The sequence below is a fragment of the Microcebus murinus genome, chromosome 5, assembly GCF_040939455.1.
Source record: "Microcebus murinus isolate Inina chromosome 5, M.murinus_Inina_mat1.0, whole genome shotgun sequence".
Lineage (NCBI taxonomy): Eukaryota > Metazoa > Chordata > Mammalia > Primates > Cheirogaleidae > Microcebus > Microcebus murinus.
The window spans coordinates 45,375,173-45,395,667 of record NC_134108.1 but is presented as its reverse complement, the minus strand read 5'-3'; positions in this window follow the sequence as shown (position 1 = coordinate 45,395,667).

Sequence of the window (20,495 nt, the reverse complement as noted above, 5' to 3'; positions counted from 1 at the left end):
TAAGAATTACTTTTTTCCTTAACCTGTTTTTCCTTAGTTTCTGCTCTTTATAGGAACTTAGTTTTTTCAGTCTTGAAGATATTTGGCGCTTTGAGATTGTTCGATAAAATGATCTGTTAAACATAAATGGGTTGTTTAGAAACAGCGTTGTTTAGAAACCAGTGGCCTCAACTTATGCTAAAAATTAAACCCTGTTGACAACTGTAGCAGATAGTTTAATTTTTAATTACTATAAAGAATTATTCATATAAGCTTGTTTCTACTCCAAGGAAATTTAGATTTCGTAGTGTTAAATTCTGTGTAGCAATTACATAAGGTAACATAGAAAGTAGAGAAGTATGGTGGCATACTAGGGTGTTGTCACAAGCTAAAACAGCCTCAAGCTGAATTCTGATCTCCTCCTAAGCTTGGTGCCTATTTTTACGTAGTATTACAAGCTATAATGCATAAATCTGAATAGCAGCACCAAACAATGAAAGATTATAGTACTATTTGAAGTGTGTATTTGTATAACAAAATTTCAGATTACCCATTTACATTACCATAACTTACCTACTAAGTTACTCAGTGCCGTTAAACCTTTCAAGTCATTCCTGTTACCTTGTTAATTTATTAATGCTTTGTCCATTACCTTCAAAACACAATATCACTTTGATCCAGTCTTAATTCTTCCTCTTTACTATCTTAAGATTTTTAACCTTCCTTCAAATCTGATCATCATTCCTCTCCACCTAGCACCAAATCTGTACAGATGGAGGTAGGTGGACTATGCATTTTGTGATCAAGAGGTGGGAAGCCAAATGATGAGGATAGTGGAGCAGGAGGATAGGGGACCTGGGTCCTTCATGACCACATTTACAAATGTGGACTGGACTGTCTGCCTCTGGTTACATGCAAGGAGGAAAAACTTCTGGTTACATGCAAGGAGAAACAAACTAAAAGACACATTTAGTTAAACACTGTAGTTGGGATTTTGTTATATGTAGCTGAATACAATCGTAACTCATGCAAAGTATGAATTATAAGTTGATGGTTTCTGGTCATTTTTACTAAGACACTACAGGTTTCTGTTGGGAGACAATTCTCTGTGGGTTGCCTAATATCCTACGAGTGAAGATACTGACTACCCTTTGTTCCAAACTATTTTCAGTGATGTTTGTATAGTGAATGGTATTGGCAGATAGAGAAAATGACTCCTGGAGCAAAGGGCAGGCATGATCACTACCCATTATAAAAGAGTCAGGTCCCCTAAGTTCTCTAATTTGAACTGTGCATTGTGTAAAAATTTTCAAATTACCCATTTACATTCAAAGTATATTTTTGAACCATCGCTTATCAACTATATTACTCAGTTGCATTAAACTTTTCAAGTCATTACTGTTACCTTGTTAAGTTCTGGGTTCCTCTCCTATAATGCAGTCTAACGCAAGTACAAGTATTTTCTGGACCTCTTTGTATTGGCATATGGGAATTGGGGCTCAGGGGAGCAGCACAAAAAATAGTGCTGGTCCACTGGTCACGTCTGTAGCTGTGAGTAATAAATTATCTTTTGTCTTAAACACAGAAGTCTTATTTCCAGTACTAGCATGATGAAACTGTGGTTGGCTAGCTTGTTAGCTTACAAATAGGGTTAAATTTCAGATCCTTCACATTTCTTGGCAGTTTTTGGTGATGAGGATAGGCTGCTGACAGAGACATGGCTATCTGACACAGGAAACTGGACTTTGTTGACCAAGTAACAGAATTTGAGGGAAGTCCATGGGAACTGGTAGTGACCAGATTGCATCCTCAACTAGAAAATAAATGGTTCTCCACTTTATTGCCTGATAATGACGAGGACTTGGGGAGGAATTTGCAGGCTGAATACCAGGAAGTAGGCTTCAAGACAGTGTCTTCAACCTGTCCTCTCAGACTCCTGCTCATCCTAGTAGGGGACCTCAACAATTACGATCAACATTTCCTTTCTAGTGACACCCTGTTCACCTCCGCCCCCCTGAGACTATACTTATATAGAAATGAGGCATTAATTTCTCTTCTTCCAAGATTACAGTAACTTGTATGCTAGGTATGCTTGTAAGAGACTTTCACATTTTTCAGGAACCTAAAATAGATCACATAGCCCTCAGATTATTGCGGAGTTCTCTCTGACATAGGATTACCCTTAGTTACTTGAGGGAACTCCCCAGAGAGAAAACTGACTCATTTATGTGCACTTTGTGGTTGGTTGTCTCGATGATGGGAGTCAGTTCATTAGAAAAGGTGGTAAGAAATTTGTGCCTAAGCTGAGCTAAAGTGATCAGTGACATTTCCTGGGCCTTGGAAGGAAGTCAGCTCCACCTCAAGTCACTGGCCAGAGTTGTTATAGACGATAGAATTGCCCTGGGTGCAAGATTCTGGACCATCCCTAATATATCCAGCTGTACCTAGATTAATGCCTCAGGCCAAGTAGAAAGATAACATGAGAGCCTTAAAGAGAAAGCCATTGGCTTTCTAAGGTAGACTGGTGGTTTGGGGATTTCAGAACTGTGGGGTCATAATTGAGGTCAGTACTATAGATTGTCGTCGTCCTGCTGCTTGGATGTTGTTGATAGTGTCTTAATTAACTGTTGTATGGGACAACTGGGATGAAGCCTTTACCAGTCAGATTAATCAGAGTGGACGGTGAAGTTTGAGTTCTGCCAAGAATCTGCCAGGGTGGGTTGTTAGAAGAGGCAGATCTGTCTTGGCTCTCTGAGTGTCCCTGCACACTCTTGCTGAGTATGCCAGATTACAAGTCGTATATGTCCCCTAAGACTGAGCAGTTTCTGTAGCTAGACACGTAACTGAGTAGGCCAACATGACTATATCGTAACTATCAGGTGATGGCCCGCTGTCAGGGTAAGGGAGACTGGATTGTTTACTCAAGAAGTTTGGGCCCACATGCCTGCGTTTCTCTTTTGCACTGCAACCCACTAAGTGTGCAGGTGTCATCTGAATCCATTACGTATTCCCCATGGAACTTGGGGGGAAGAGCAACTGACACAAATATACTGATGCTCTTGCTGCTTTCTATGTTGTGAGCAATAAAGTACTTTGTCTCTGACTCAAGATTCTTAAGACTTAACGCCAGCATCTATGAAACTGTAGCAGATTAATTTATTAGCTTGCAAGAAAGGTAAAATCTCAAATGCTTCACAGTTCATGACAATATAGTCATCCCTCTGTATACAATGGGGCTTGGTTCCTGGAAGCTCCCCTCTCCTCGCACCCCATGCATATACCAAAATCCACACATACACAAGTCCTGCAGTCAGCCCTATGGAACCTGCCTGTGTGAAACGTACGCTCTTCATATACATGGATCTTGCATCCAGGGAATACTGTCTTTCTGATCTGTGTTTCATTAAAAAAAAGTCCCTCACAGTTCGAACCTGTATTGTTCAAGGGTCAACCATAGTGCCAAAACATTGTTAACAAAGGGAAATTTTTCCTTATATCATAAATCCACAGATATTTTATTTCCAAATTAGGATGAATCCTAGATTATTCTTTTTGCTGATAGGTGGAAAACTGAGAAAATTCCTAGGAAATTGCATATAAACTTTGGGTAGATTTAATTGGAAAACTACATTAGATTGGTGGTTAACAGAAAAATCATATGTTCTTATCCCATTTGTACTAATGTTAATACAAAAAAGTTGAGGCATTAATTGAAAGCACTTGAATAGAATCATAAACTATTGAAGGTTCATATTTTTCATATGAACGTGGAATGCTGATAACTCAGACCAACATTACTCAGCTGTAGTGGAGGTTAGATTATGCCAACTGCCCTTTTCCTACCTTTTCTTTTTCTTTTCTAATTGACCTTCTTTTCCTTTTCATCCAAATTTTCCATTACTGTGCCCCAAGAGATTACCGTACCTCCCTTAATGTAACAATAGCTTCCACCTGGGTATGCAGAGTTATGGAGACTGTGTTCTTTGGTGCTGCTCTTTTCTAAAATAAAATTTCACATTTTCTAAGGCCTTAAACTTTTCACTGTGGACTCTGGCCTTGGTTGTACTAGTAGCAATCTTCATAGTATGTTCAGCATGCTGGCCTGGTATCATTATAATTTGGCCATCTTGTTTTGTAGGGATAGTTTGACATTAGTTTTATTTTCTATCTGTTGGCATAATAAATGTTTACATTTATTGGTATATTAGTATGTTAGAAAGCCTCTTCAGACAAAAGTTTAAAAACACGATGTTGAGGTTTGTTTTTTCCCCCATTAGTGGCTTAGTAGTTTGCTTTTATTCTGTATAAAGAACTCCTTTTCATTAGTGATGGTTCGTTAATTAGCCAAAAACATTTTCATTTTTTCTTAAGCTGAACCAACCTGCATTTATATGAGGTTGGAGAAAAGATCTTGCTTAAAAATGAGACATGAATAATATCTAAATTATATAGCATTTTCCTAACCCCTCTTACCTGCATTTATCCTCCATCATCCTCTATGCAATTTATATCTTAGCACCTATATTTTTTCTTATATTTATTTACATATATTAATAAATAGCTCTTGTAAGATTTTGAAAGTCAGGTGTTTTAGTTTGCTAAGGTTGCCATAATAAAATACCATAGACTGAGTGATTTAAACAACAGAAGTTTATATTCTCACAGTTCTGGAAGGAAGAAGTCCAAGATTAAGGTGTCACCAGGTTTTTTGTTGTTGTTGTTTTTTTTTTTTTTTTTTTTTTGAGACAGAGTCTCGCTTTCTTGCCTAGGCTAGAGTGAGTGCCGTGGCGTCAGCCTAGCTCACAGCAACCTCAAACTCCTGGGCTCAAGCGATCCTCCTGCCTCAGCCTCCCGAGTAGCTGGGACTACAGGCACAAGCCACCATGCCCGGCTGATTTTTATATATATATATATATATTAGTTGGCCAATTAATTTCTTTCTATTTTTATGGTAGAGACGGGGTCTCGCTCAGGCTGGTTTTGAACTCCTGACCTTGCACAATCCGCCTGCCTCGGCCTCCCAGAGTACTAGGATTACAGGCGTGAGCCACGGCGCCCGGCCTTGTTGTTGTTTTATTTTTCCCTGAGGCCTCTCTCCTTGGCTTGCAGATGGCCACCTTCTCACTGTGTGCTCACATGATTTTCTGTCTGTGTTGTCTATATTCTAGTATCTTCTTCTTATAAGGACACTAGTCATATTGGATTAAGTCCCACCCCACTCCAACAACTGCATTTCAACTTAATCACCCTTTAAGGGCTGTATTGCCAAATAAAGTCATATTCTGAAGTACTGAGGGTTAGGGCTTCAACATAAATTTTGGAGGGGCACAATTCAGCTGATAACAGAAGGGAAACTTACTTGTCTTTTAGATTTGGGATGAGTAATGTAAATGTACACAAACCATTATGTTCTGAGATTAATCCAGGCTTTGTGACATACCAAAATAGCCCCACTTATGTTTATACATAAAGTATACTTTATGTTCATACATAAGTTTATACATAAGTACATACTTATGTTTTTACGTTATAAAATATATCATAGTAATTTCCTTGCAACTTTTTGGACATGAGTATTGCCCTAGTCAGGGTTCTTGCTTGTCAGTTATCGTTGCCATAAGCACATAAGTGTATAAGAAATGAAATTAGAAGGGTATAGGAAGCTCACAAAATTGATGGGAAAGCCAGAGGAACAGGCTTGGAAAATTGACAGGAATTAACTGATGTAAGAACCACAGTTAAACATCTTCATGTGAGAAGTCTGGTTACGAGGTTGCTTCCACAGTGGGTGCTGGAAACTGCCATTGTTAGCGACGTCAGCACCAGTTCCAGGTCCTGGAGTCAGCTGCCATTGTCATCACCAGGACAGAGTCCAAACTTCATCTCTTCTCTGTGTCCTTCTGTTCAGGGTAAAAGTCCTGTCAGGAATCAGCTGGAGCAGGTGCCTGACCTTTTTGGTGGGAAATGGGACCATGGTTTCCATTAGAATGCACCAGTGGCAGACTGCCCAAACATAAGAAGAGAGTCAAGATGCAGGACCACCAAAATATGTCCAGCCTCTTGGTTCAAATGGCTGATATGATTAACTCATGTTAACTCATGTTTTCTCTGTTATATCATGCTGAAAGGTTTGTCTTTCTCTTCATAAAATAACTCGAAAGCCTTAATTTTTATTATGACATTTTCAGCTAGTAAAGGAGCCATTTCTGGATAAAGTAAAAAAAAAAAAATTACTGATAGACATCAGATGCAATTTAAGTCATTGTGATGGATAATTTTAAGTGTCAACTGGGCCATAGGGTGCCTAGATATTTGGTTAAATATTATTCTGTGTGTGTCTGGAGGGTGTTTCTGGATGAGATTGACATTTGAATCTGTAGACTAAGCAAAGCAATTGCCTTACATAATGTGGGTGGGCCTCATCCAATCAGTTGAAGGCCTTACTAGAACAAAAGACTTAACTCCTCTGAGCAAGACAAAATTCTGCCAGCAGACAGCTTTTGGACTTGAACTGCAGTATTGGCCCTTTCCTGAATCTCCAGCATGCTGGCTCACCCTGTAGCTTTTGGACATGCTAGCCTCCATGATAACATGAGTTAGTTATATTAATAGGATGAGCACTACTATGTCACTTAAAAATCAGCTGTGTGCTGCATAACTTCAATCTGGTACACTGCATACAGCTCTCATGTATTAGTTTGTTTTCAACTATTAGGATATCATAGAAACTAAAGAAGGAAATAATTGCATAGGTCATTTAGTTTTTATATTTTGCTGAGTTTTCGTTTGTATTTCCAAGTACTTTGAAAGTACTTATAGCAGGCAAAAAAAGAGTTTTGCTCTTCCCAGTGAAAAATCATTCAGTATCTCTATAATAAAGATTTACCAGAATTTAGCTTAACTCATTTTAGTCTATTAAATAAAACTTTTCCATTAAAGTGCTTCCTTTATTACCCACTGCTTTTCATTACAATATTTGCACATACTCACTGGCTACAGAGTTGAAGCAGAGTTAATTGAATAATTTTGCTTTACTTTTATTTCTTCATTTTATTACTATTCTACTAAAATTTTAAGATAATAAGAAACACCTAAAATTTTAGATTCTCCATAAGTTAATTTGTAAATTGAAATTTGGTCTATTAAAATTATATTTTAAACCATTTAGAGCATAATCTTGATGGAATTTTATGATTATAAGAGTGCTTGCCCTAAGTAGTTGCTGCCTAGCAAAATTCTAATGAATTTTTCTTCCTTCCTCCTTTTCCTTTCCTTTTTCTTTCAGAACTATGTATACTTTCAAGAATTGTTTTGTTGATAACAAAGATGTTATCCTAGAATGGTTTCTATGATATGAATTTTGTGAATTTTGATCCCTAAAAATTTGGAGTCTATTTTACTGGGAAAAATGTTGAGCCCTACATGTAACAAAATTATTCTATATTTCAAATATTTAATGGCAACTTTATAATTTTATGATTAAGGTTCATAGTCAAAATGTTAGACAAAAGAACCGTACTATTAATAATGATTGTAACATAAAGGCCGTGGGATGTAGGGCAGTCTCTCTTGGCAGCCTGATCATTTCCTTTTTATACTGTTGCTACCTATGATCTCTGAAACAGGAGTTCTCATACTTCAGTGTACAGAAAAATCCCCTGGGAACTTTTGAAAATGCCAGTCCCTTGGCCCACCTTTGAAATTTCTGAATCAGGAGGTCTGGAATGAGACCAGTGACTCTGCATTTAAACAAGCTTCTCAACGTGATTCTGATATATATGGCCCAAGATCTACACATTGACTAACGCTTGATATCCAAACATTGTCTGCAAATCAATGCAGTCACTGAGACTTTTGGCCAAAATTTTCTTGTAAACTGTATCATGTAGCTCATGTTAACTAGGTATGCTAGCCTGGCACCTGCCTGTTGCCACTATGCATCATGCTAGTTTGGAATGGATTAGTACTTGTAACTAGGGTTGAATGAAACTTTGAGTTGTATAGAATTTGAGTTTTGTTTTATACATCATTTAATAGGAAAATAAGAAAATATAAATAGACAAAAAGGAAAATGATCTGTCATCTATCTTTTCTCAGATCTTAGACCTTAAGAACATTTTGTTGCATGTACTTACCTACTTTTAAATACATATAAATCACTGTAAGCAGGGGAGAAAATACACTTTAAAACAAAAATTGAGACTTACTATTTATATACTGTCTTATATGATGTTTTAAATTTGCCTATCCTCTCAATAATAAATTTCTATATAAATAAATGCAAAAAGATTACATGAATAAACCCTATTAGATTAAAAAATTCTTTGGCTCTTATAAACAGTACTTTGTTTAAATCTATTATAATATGTCTGTATATATGTTTCTAATATTCACTTTAAAATATCCAATATTCACTTTAAAAAGCTTTTGCTATATTGTTATATATTCTTATGCTCATTAGAATTATAAAACTGTAGCATAGGAGACAACTGTAGGTGTAGTTTTTGTCTGTTTACCACTTTTTTCCTTCTCTCTCTCTTCTTCTAATTCTTTAGGTGAACTGTAACTCCTGACATGCTGCTCTGCCCCCTGTCCTGGGCCAAAATCCTGAGAGGTCTGTACATCACATGACCTCTGTCCTCCCATTCCAAGCATGAGCTGTGATCCAAATTGGACCAGAGTATTTTCCCCAAACACTGATGATAGAGCAAGCTGGAGAGACTTCCTCTGTCTGCTCTTGGCTGTCTTCCTGGCCTTAAGGAGAAGCAATTGAGAAAAATAAAGAGGGAAGTAGAGAGATGATAGGTGATAGATAGATAGATAGATAGATAGATAGATAGATAGATAGATAGATAGACAGATAGAAAGAAAGCATATGAGACTTTATATCTAACCATGCCTGAAAGCTAGCACTACTTCTAAACTCGCCAGTTATGTGGGCCAATAAATTCTCATTTTTTGCTTAAACTAGTTCATAAAGATCTCTCACTTATAATCAAAAGAGCCTTGATTAATACAGGAATCAGATTTTTAAAACTAATAAAATTCACCAGTCTTATCAATAAATTATTGTAATAGCTCTCTCTCTCTCTCTCTCTCTCTCTATATATATATATATATATATATACACATTTATTTCCTATTATGTGGTGACTATTTTAAAATATAATTTTTGCTTTCAAGCTTACATGATTTATCACTAGCCTCTAACCATTTAAATATCTAACTTTGCAGGAATATTGCACTTTAAGCAAAACATGACTTTTTCAGAAACTGAAAATTTGGATAAATAAAACACTAACAAGTTTGTATGCCCTCATATTCCAAAGTGTTATTTTATAATCTTTTAAATTTTTCTCAAGGCATAGTTAAAATATGGTTGCAATTATAAAAGTTCAATTTACTCATAGCTTTTCAAGAACACATTAATATGCAAAGAGATTACTACATAACTTTTATTTTTAGTTGCACTTTTCCCATTTGTGAGAACTTCTGCAATGGTATTTTTGTCATCATCCTTAGTACTTTGATAGTTTTAGACACAACAATACAGGAGCATGTAAAGCTAAGAAAGTATAATTGTCATTACTTCATAAACTAAGGACACAAATACTGTTACATCTCTTATGTTTTCAATTTCTAGTTTGAAAATTTACAAGCCATGTTAATAGGAACCATTCCGTCCTTTCCTAAACATCTTTCCTCCGAGGTTGTCCAAGAATTCTGGGAGATGACTGGGTTAAAAGGAGGTCAGTCCTGGCAAATAGAAATAATGCTGAAGTCTGCAATAGCTCTTTATTACCACAAGATGTCACAGAAGGAAGAGCTTACACAGATCGACCACCCTCTGCTACAGGGAGACCCTTGCTGGTCCAAAGCCCTGTCTAGAAATCCAGGACGTCCCTCTATAGTTTATTCCCATTCCCTGATGATCATCCATTGTTTTCTAAAACACAACCAGCCTATAACCACTGCTGGACCCAGAGAAGCTTCTAGGTACAAGTCTTGCCCATGTCCAAACCAGTCCTAAACCATGAACGCTTAGGCCCTTACCTTCTTTTAGGTTGTTGGGGAGGGCTTTTTATTTTGATATAATTTTAAGCTTTCAGAATAGTTGAAAGGATATCATGAAAAACTTGTATATACCATTTTCCCAGATTTGTCAGTTATTCACACAATTTTATCCTAAACCATTTAAAAGTACGTTGAAAACATTTCAGTGTATATTTCCTAAAAATTGAGGCATTCCATTACATAACCAGATATAATTGTCAAAATTAGGAGATAAAGCTATATAATACTGTTATCTAATGCAGAATCTATACTAAAATTTCTACAACTATTCCAATATTTTTTATAGCTAATTTTTCTGGTATTTTCAGATCTGATCCAGGATCATGTGTTACATTTAGCAGTGATGTCTGTTTAGTCTCCTTTAATCTGGAACAGTTCCTCAGTCCTTGTCTTTTTTGACCTTTCTGTTTGAAGAGTATAGGCCAATTTGTTTGATGCTGTTTTGCTCTTTGTGTTTTTCTGATGTTTCTCATTATTGGACTGCATTTTTGGCAGAAATACCACGGAAGTGATATTGTGTTCTTAGTGATCATGTCAGAAGCACATGAATCTATTTTCCTTATCTATTGGTCTTGTTAACTTTGATAAGTTAAAGTGGTATACACCAGGTTTCTCCACTGTGTAGTTTTCATTTTTCCCTTTGTAAATAAGAAGTTATCTGTGGGAAGACACTTTGAGACTCTGTGTGTTTGCTAGTGTTTCTCACAGTATGGTTAGATGGATTTTAAGAATGGACATACCAAGAGAGGAAATTTGAAGTGATGGCCTTTTCGTGATCTTGCCTCAGAAATCATATAACTTCACCTCTATAGTAGTTTCTTGGATGAGGCAGTCACCAATGTCCACCTAATTCAAGGCAAGGGGACGTAGAGCACACTACTCGATCAGTAGACTGTCAGGGTCACATTTAAGAAAAACATTATGGATTGAAATTATGATTGCAGCTATCTTTGAAAAATTCTGTCAGCCACACTAGGCAGTATCATGCTATTGAATTGTAGCCCTTTTCTTTGAGCAATACCACCTTTCCCACTCTGTGTCCAGTCTGTTTAGTTTTCAGCCTCTGTAGACTCTCTTAAAGTTCTCAAGGGAGCCCTGGCATTAACTTCCAGTGGCTTTGTTGTGGACCCATCATCTCATGTGACTTGCTGCCGCTATGCAGTGCAACCATGCAGAGGATGAGAGGGGGCACACTCCTGGGAGCCACATTAGCAAAGAAGAGAACACAGGCAAAAAAGACCCTCATGTTGGCCTCCATCCCAGAGCAACTGACAAACAGCAGTTGACTTTCTGGACACCTTGAGCATCCAATTCTCTGTGGACACCACTTTTACACCCTGGTCTTAGGATCTGTACACAGCTGACAATTGACTTCTTCTACTTCCTGCTCCCAAATGTTTAGTACTTGTGGTTATCTGTGTTCCATAGTCCATAACTATGTGGTGTGATGCCAGCAGAACCCCAGAAGCCAAGAGGGGCTGGAGAGGTTGACATGCCGGCTGCAGCAGAGTGATTACCAGTCACAGGTGCTCAACATTGTCCATTGGGTCTTGGTGGGAGCTACCATTCATCTTATTGCCCTAAGTTTTCTATTTCAGTTTCTAACCCCTCCTGCTACAGACTACATCCCTGACTGTCAGCCTTTGGTCTTTCACTGATCTCTGATTCCCCCACTAGATATGGTTCTGCCTGAAATGCAGCCCAAGCTCAGAAAAATACACCCCACCAAGTGCTGGCCTGTGATGGAAATTAATAAATATTTTGTGCTTACTGTGGGCCAGTGGTGTATTTGCCCCTTCAGGTAATCTCACGACAATCCTACAAAAGGCAAGAATATTTTCCCTCGCATATAAGAAAACAGACTTAGCGAAATGAAGTTACTTGTTCCAAGTCCCACACTTGGCAGAAGGTAAAGCCGAGACAAAAACCTAGGTCTGCCAGGCTCTGAAGCCAATAATTCTTCGACCTAACTTCTCTGTCTGCTGAGCCCCAAAGTGCTTATCCTGAATTTAACCACCTTTCTCAGGTATCCAGGCCTCGAGCTCATTCCCCAAGCCCATTGACTGCTGGCTAGACTTTTGTCCAACTCTAATGGGCCTCGAACCACAGAGTGGTTAGCCAAGTGACTCCAGATATTGTGGCTATCCAAAATTACCTGCTGATGTTTCCCTCTCACTGATGTTAATCTAGCATTTGCTTAAGCTAAATAAAAAAGTGATTCTACACCAGGTGCAATGGCTCACGCCTGTAATCCTAGCACTCTGGGAGGCTGAGGCAGGAGGATCGCTCGAGGTCAGGAATTTGAGTCCAGCCTGAGCAAGAATGAGACCCCGTCTCTACTAAAAAAAAAAAAGAAAGAAAGAAATTAGCTGGACAATTAAAAATATATATAGAAAAAATTAATTAGCCGGGCATGGTGGCGCATGCCTGTAGTCCCAGCTACTTGGGAGGCTGAGGCAGAAGGATCACTGGAGTCCAGGAGTTTGAGGTTGCTGTGAGCTAGGCTGACGCCATGGCACTCTAGCCCAGGGAACAGAGTGAGACTTTTCCTCAAAAAAAAAAAAAAAAAAAAAAAAGATTCTATATTTATGCAAACATTGTTAGAAACCTATATTAAAGCAAGAAAAATTAGTAAAGGGGTAAAGGATATCACAACATAAAGTGTTAAATCTTTTACAGACCATAAGCTGAGGTCAATCCAGCATTAGTATTGCCAGACTGATACCAAGTTTTCTACACTGTGCTCCTCTGCTCACTGCCATTCAGTTCATCCCCCATCCACTTCCTTAACAGCCTGCAAATGAGCTCCTAGCGTGCTCTGGGCGAAATCCTCAAGAATTATGACATTAAGGGTCTTAATTGACCACAGAACTCAATATGAGAAGAAAATATGAAGTAGGTACCAGCAAAGTGAATGCAATTTTATACTACATTAATAAAAAATTGTATCTCGTGAAGGTTTTGGAGTATTACAGAAGTGAAACATTCATCAATAATTATCTAAACAACTTAGGCCATGTGCTCAAAGGAGTCACAAAGTAAAAGGGAAGGGGAAAGCAAATAGAGGAAAGAATGGCTTTTGAATGGGCCTTGAAATATAGGTAGAATTTTGATAGGTGAAGAGGGAAGTCAGACATTCCAGACAGAGCTAATGTTAATGGTAGGAGCAAAGGAATCGAAGAGGAAAAATATGTGCCATATCTGTGCAACAGAAAGTGGGAGAGGCCTTTTTAAAAATTGGGGTCAGATCATTGCTGTCTTTGAACACCACTGTTCTTTACTAGTTAGGCAAACGATAATTTGGCATTCTTGCTCATCAATCAGTCATTTGTGAGTTTAGGAGACTGTGTCAGTCCTCACAGCCTGATCACCTCTGGATGAGCTGTGAAGAGCAATATTCTACCCTGTGAGGCTGAGTCAGATCCAGTATCTGGTGACCTCAGGGACTAGCCATTAGTTTGCTTCGGGTCCCCCTCGACTGGGGGCTGCTGTGAGCCCATGAGGACGAGCACCCAGCAGCCCATTCCATCTCCTCCTCACTTACCTGCGGGTTGACTTTGGTCAAAGGAGACTTTCCTCAAGCCCTTTTTGATAATTAATGCTTCTTTTCTATAAGTAATAGCAGCTTATACAAAAGATAATTTATTTTAATAAATTCTTATTTAAAAGATTTAGGAGTGAGTCACAGAACTCAGCTGGCCTAAGGGCCAGCTGCAGCTCTGTTTTAGGAATACTTTGGAGTCAGGAGCTGGGACAGTGGCCAAGATTCTGGCTTTCTCTCTTACCTCATTGTTCTCTTCATGTCTGCTTCATTCTTCTCTCTTTGCAGACTGGCCGCCTCTGCTTCCTGTGTACCCATGCAGAAAACATAGCTACCAACAGCACCTGAGTCCACCTGGAGAGAGACTGACTTCTCTGTCATTCCCCTAGCATCTGTGAAAAGACTCTGACTTGCTAATTATGGTACAGTCTTTACCCTAGAGTAAGCAGCCTTGGACAGTGAAGAGGAAAAATGTTATGAACCTGGCTGTGCAGAGCCACCCAAGTAAACTTGTGGAGGAGCAGCTTACAGAGAAAGGGGAGGCCTGGGCAGACAACACAAGAGCCGCCTATATTACATCCCTCCAGAGTTTTGCTGTCAAAAATGGTAGACACTGGCCATAGGTGATTATTTACTTACAAATATAAATTTCTTAAAAATTAAGCCAGTAAACATATGAAAAAATACTCAATGTCACTAATCATCAGGAAAATGCAAATTAAAACCTTCTTGTAGTCAGAATGACTTTTATTAAAAACTCCAAAAACAATAGATGCTGTAATGGATGCAGAGAGAAAGGAACACTATACACTGTTGGTAGGACTGCCAATTAGTACAACCTCTATGGAAAGTGTGGAAGTTCCTCAAAGAACTAAAAGGCAACCCACCATTTGATTCAGCAATCCCACTACTGAGTATTTACCCAAAGGAAAAGAAGTCATTTTACCAAAAAGACATCTGCATTCGAATGTCTATTACAGCACAATTTACAATTGCAAAGATGTGGGATCAACCCAAATGCTAATCAATTTATGAGTGGATTAACAAAATGTGGTATATAGTATATGTATACCATGGAATACTACTCAGCCACGAAGAAGAATGAATTAATGCCTTTTGCAACGATTTGGATGAACTGCGGACCCTTATCCTAAGTATCTAAAGAATGGAAAAACAAATACCACATGCACTCACTATTACATTGGAACTAAATGTGCACTCATGTGCATAGAGGGAAGTAAAACTCAATGGAAATCAAGCAGAGGGGAGGGAGAAGGAGGGGATGGATGAAAACCTACCTAAGGGGTACAGTGAACACTATCTGGGTGACGGGCACGCTTTGAACTCTGACTCAAGCGTTACAAAAGCGATCCATGTAACCAAAATCATTTGTACCCCTGTAATACTTTTAAATAAAAAATTTAAATAAAATTTAAAGTTCAGTTTCTCAGCTTCATTTCAAGTGCTCAACAGACTCATTTCAAGTGCTCAATACCATATTGGGTAGCACAGACATAGGACATTGCCATCATTGCAGACATGTTGGACTCCTTTCATATGAGTTCAGACATTTCTGGTTCTACAAGCAAAAGCATTCAGTGTTTCAGCTACAGAAACAGCACGTTTCTCTGGGACATGAACAACTGGAAAACATTTAATCCTGTCCTCTAATAACCTGGAAAGAATTTCTCTGGAGATCCCAGAACTAATTCTTGATTTTATCCCATTTGAACACCGAGCAAAGTCTCCTAATCTCATCATGCCTGAATTCTTAGTCTGCCTTATCCTCAAATTCCATGGTGCCCTCTCAAACCTTTATGTTGTACAGATGACCAGCTGTCCCCCAAAAGTCTGATGACTGCCCAACCAGGGACTGCATCCTCCATCTGCATCCAGATGTGGCCATGTGACTAGTTTTCATCAATGGAATGAGGAAGAGATTTATGTCACCTCCTAGATGGGTTTTTTAAAGAGCATCTGTAGGCCGGGCACGGTGGCTCACGCTTGTAATCCTAGCACTCTGGGAGGCCGAGGCGGGCGGCTTGCTCCAGGTCAGGAGTTCAAAAGTAGCCTGAGCAAGAGCGAGACCCTGTCTCTACTATAAATAGAAAGAAATTAATTGGACAAAAAATATATAAAATAAATTAGCCAGGCACGGTGGCACACGCCTGTAGTCCCAGGTACTCGGGAGGCTGAGGCAGGAGGATCGCTTGAGCCCAGGAGTTTGAGGTTGCTGTGAGCTAGGCTGACGCCATGGCACTCACTCTAGCCTGGGCAACAAAGCAAGACTCTGTCTCAAAAAAATAAAATAAAATAAAAAAATAAATAAAAATCATCTGCGTTTTCCCTGATTTCTTACCTTGTCTGAATGAAAACGATTCCATAGCTTTAGGGGATGGGAGAGCCATGAGATAGAAGGAGCTTGGATCTCTGAACTGCTCTGTGGGGAACAACTTCAGCCAGTGAAGAACACCTGCAGTGGACTCTTAACCCAAGTGTCAGGAAAACCACTGAAATTGGGGTGTTTATTTGTTACAGCACTTTTTGAGCATTACCCTAACTGACATAATGTTCTTATAGTCTCAACATTCTTGCCTTAAATTCCATTTCCTGCCCCTAGCCCTGAGGTCCAACTCTCCTCTAGCCTCTGGAAGAGAGGCTCATTCTTCCACAGCAGCCCAGACACCATGGAGCTGGGAAATGTTTTTGGCATGTTAACTTCTAGTTGTACCTTTCAGACCACTTCACCTTTGAAATTAATGCCATCAAACTTTTTCCTAGCCAGTGCTTAGCACATGGGGGTTGGCATTGACATTGTTATATAGTCTGCCTGTGCTCAGGGGGAGAATTTGAGGTTGAAAGGGAATTTTAGCATTGGGTTAGTGTCTATGGCAACCATAAGAAATGTATGAAGTTGTGTTCATCAAGCTCTCTGATTACCACGAGGAAAATCACCAGTTCCATCTTAGTCTGATCCCTCCTATTGGTCTCTCTCCTCCTCTCCCCAGCTTCCAACTGCCTCAATCATTCCATTCCTATGGAGTCTGTGGGCAGCCGGGACAGATCCGGCACAAGGCACCAGTGCTGAAAAGCCTGGCCTGGGAAAACCAAAGGCCAAAGAAGACCTCATCACAGAATTTGTAACACTAACATATGTGATCATTTATTGATAATTCACTTTTAGGGCTTTGAAAAAAAATATTTTTGTATTTCTGAAAACAGTCCTAAAATTCAGTGGTCTTCTTTTTTTTTTTTTTTTTTTTTTTTTTTTTTTTTTTGAGACAGAGTCTCACTTTGTTGCCCAGGCTAGTGCCATGGTGTCAGCCTAGCTCACAGCAACCTCAAACTCCTGGGCTCAAGCAATCCTCCTGCCTCAGCCTCCCAAGTAGCTGGGACTATAGGCATGCGCCACCATGCCCGGCTAATTTTTTCTATACATATTAGTTGGCCAATTAATTTCTTTCTATTTATAGTAGAGACGGGTCTCACTCTTGCTCAGGCTGGTTTTGAACTCCTGACCTCGAGCAATCCTCCTGCCTCAGCCTCCCAGAGTGCTAGGATTATAGGCGTGAGCCACCGCGCCTGGTCCCAGTGGTCTTCTTAACATTTCTCAAATATTACAATGTAATTGATGATTTAAGCTAGCACATTTTTGCAGGCTGTCTAAAAGGACCTTATTTTTCCATGAAGCTTTCTAAGTTTCTTTGCCACATATTTGATTTCTAGCTGATCCTTTGAAAGCTGACTGTGACCTTGACCTGCAGACAATAGCAGAATATGAATTTTTTTGGAAGGCAGTAACACTGTCTTTCTTGGACAAAGTCTGCATCTCCTACCAAAAACAACTCTAAGAAATGTTGCCAAGCTAATACATATGGTTATATGTAACTTCTCCATCACCATTTTTCTTTCTTTTTTTCTTTTGATTTGTTATTCTAAGTTCACTGCACTTGCCTCTAGCAGTTATTGAATCTTAAGCCATTTGAATCTTCTATCTGTTCTCAAAAATGTGCATCCCAAGATGGTGCTCTTGAGCTGTGGTGAAACTCCAGACAGATACTCTGGGGCCCACAATGAAGCCACAGAAAGAAAGGATGGCACGAAAGAACCAGCAGGGGGCAGCATTCCAGAGTGGCAGAAACCATGCTGGAAAATGGCAGTATGTACAACTGGCCCTTTGAAGAACAATTGATGCCTTTGAGGCCCTGTGCAGGCATTTCAAACAGTCGCTACATGGCAAGCGTGGCATAGCTTAGACTCAACTATAGCTGGGATTATTTTATTTCTGGGTAGGTCACTGAGAGAAGCAGGAAGTGAGTATCTCTCTCCACGTGGGTTTTATTTTTTAAGAATTAAACAGCAGCAAATACAAATAACGATTAACAGCCAAGAGTATAGTTTCTTCTAAAGTGAGGATTATATTTAGAGCACCCCGAATAGCAATGCATTGTCTGACAAGAGGTCAGAATATCAGAAAATGGAAGTGTATTGATTAAATAGTCCCTGAGCAATTTAATATCATGGGTAAGATTTTTGAAAAGGACTAAACAAAAGCCAGATTCCGTAAAAATATGTAGTCCTATTGCCTGCACAATTGTCATAGATCTTTGTGTTTTACATTTAAGGATGCTGCACCTCAATCCAGGGATTTTAAAAGTGTGGTTCCTGGAAGAGCTGGATCAGAATCGCCTGTCTTGATGGTTTAAAATACATTTTCAGGCCCCAAGACTCCGGAGGGGGGCACAAAGAGTTTGAGTTTTTATGCAGCTTAACCTGATTTGACTGTCAGGTGATGTCTGAGGACACCTGAACTGCACTCTTTCCCTAAAGGCAACAATAGTTTTCTGAGCATGACCATCACACTCCAGCCGGGGTCATCCTCGGTCTGCTACTTCTAACTGCTGGCTTCCAGCCTGCGGTCTGCTGGCTGGCTCTGCTCTCGCCTGTAACACAGCAGAGAGTAGCAGTGGCCTCCCACTGTGTGTGCTCAGTGTGCTCAATCTCTGCTCCCTCAGGGCCAGGCTTTGGTCCCGTCCGTACATTTTACAAGCACACCCTCTTTTTCTTAAAGTGGGCAACCATTTTAAGTCTCAGTTTTAAATAAAACAAGAAATCACCACCACTAAACTATACCAAAGCAGATTTCAAGCAGCTTTGTTATCCACTGATTCAGATAGCAAAAAGGAGGCCCGTGGCAGTTGGCACCTGTGCCAATAGGGCTTCCTTGTCCTTTCATACATAAAGAGAAATGCCGTTCAGCTAAAATGCCTATTTTACTTTTTCATTTGAAAAAATGAGAGCTGTATCTTATTAACCAAATTAAACTATTTGTGTTCTTGGAGTTTAATTTTTGTGGCATTTACAGAAATCTATTAAGAGCTTCTTACTGAATTGTAAAAATGAATTAGTAACATATCCCTCAAATTGGTTAATTAATTTGTTGTCATTGTGGATGAAATTACTTCATAATAAATTTATCACTGAAAAACCTGATTTGATTTCAGCTAAAAAAAAAATGAGAACAATTGACTTATTGAATTTTGGGTCTCCACCATATCTTCTCTGGTCTACTAAAAATAGACCACCTCCTAGGAGTTAGGATTTCTGGCTCAGCATCCATCCACTTATTACCCCCTTCTAGATATTTATAGAACTAGTTATTTCCCAAACATTTCAGCTCTATTCTCCCAATCTTTAGAAAAAAAAAGAAAATAACAATAACAACAATAGAATCTCATCCCCTCCAGAGAATTAGCAAAGAAATGAGAGTGGAAAGAAAGCAAATGGAAATGTTAGAATTGGGGAAAATGTAATGCAAAGCCAAATGTAGATAGGAATAGTGGTTAGCAAAAGGGGAAAAGGAGATGTAGAGGACAAATATATCACTAGAAAACAAGTAAACTAAATAGCATCAACCTTTTAAGAGATTTTGTTGCCTTTAATCAGGGCAACAAAAAAATTTAAAAAAATAAATAAATGTTTTAAGTCCATTTTAATAGTGGATAAAACACAAATACTGGCACATTATGAAACAGGCATGCCAAGATTATGAATAAATTTTAATGAAAATAGAAATGAATTACCTTCTATTATAACATCAAAAGCCACAAAACTACAGGAAGCAGATTCTTCACTAAAAGATATTCTTCACATACACATCTTCATCCTACATTAAACGGCATACACAAAAATAAGTTAGAATGAAATTCATTTCTATGCACACAACCTGACAGCCTTAGAAATCTGAATCTCATGCCAACTTAGAGCAAAAATCAAAATTGGAAGATGATAGTATAAGAAAAGACCATGGAGGGAGAAGCCCAAATAGAGACTTAAAAGATTCTGGTGTGGATACGCAGACACAATTAAATCCTTAGTCTATGTTAATCGCCATCTGTAAGTAGAGACCAGAGACCCCAGCCTGCTTGGCTTGGTGGTAGAAGTTCTTTTCACTGGCAGCAGCTTTCATTTCTTTCTGCTGGAAATTTTATCTCTCTCTTTTTTTCCCTGTTATAGAGTAAAATGGAAACTTACTAGCAGAACACATCTATCCCCATGACTCTGACATAGTAGCCTGCATTTCCCAGCTTATACCACCTTCCTTTGCAGGAGTTATTTTTCACTGCATTCCAAAGACAAAAGATCCTTGGTGATAATCAATAAAGATCCTAACATGGTGGCAGACAGCTTTCTACTGAACTTGCAGTTCCATCTCCTATAAACCAGAAGGCAGTTCAAACAGAACACTTGGCCATCCTTTGGGGAAGGACTCGGTGGGGACAGCTTTCTCTTTTCCTTTACATCTCATTGCCTGTTGTCACTCGTGAAATATGGGCATGACAGGACCAAGACACCACTCTCTGGTCTTCCTCCCAGCAGGGAACATGTTGGATTTTGAGCC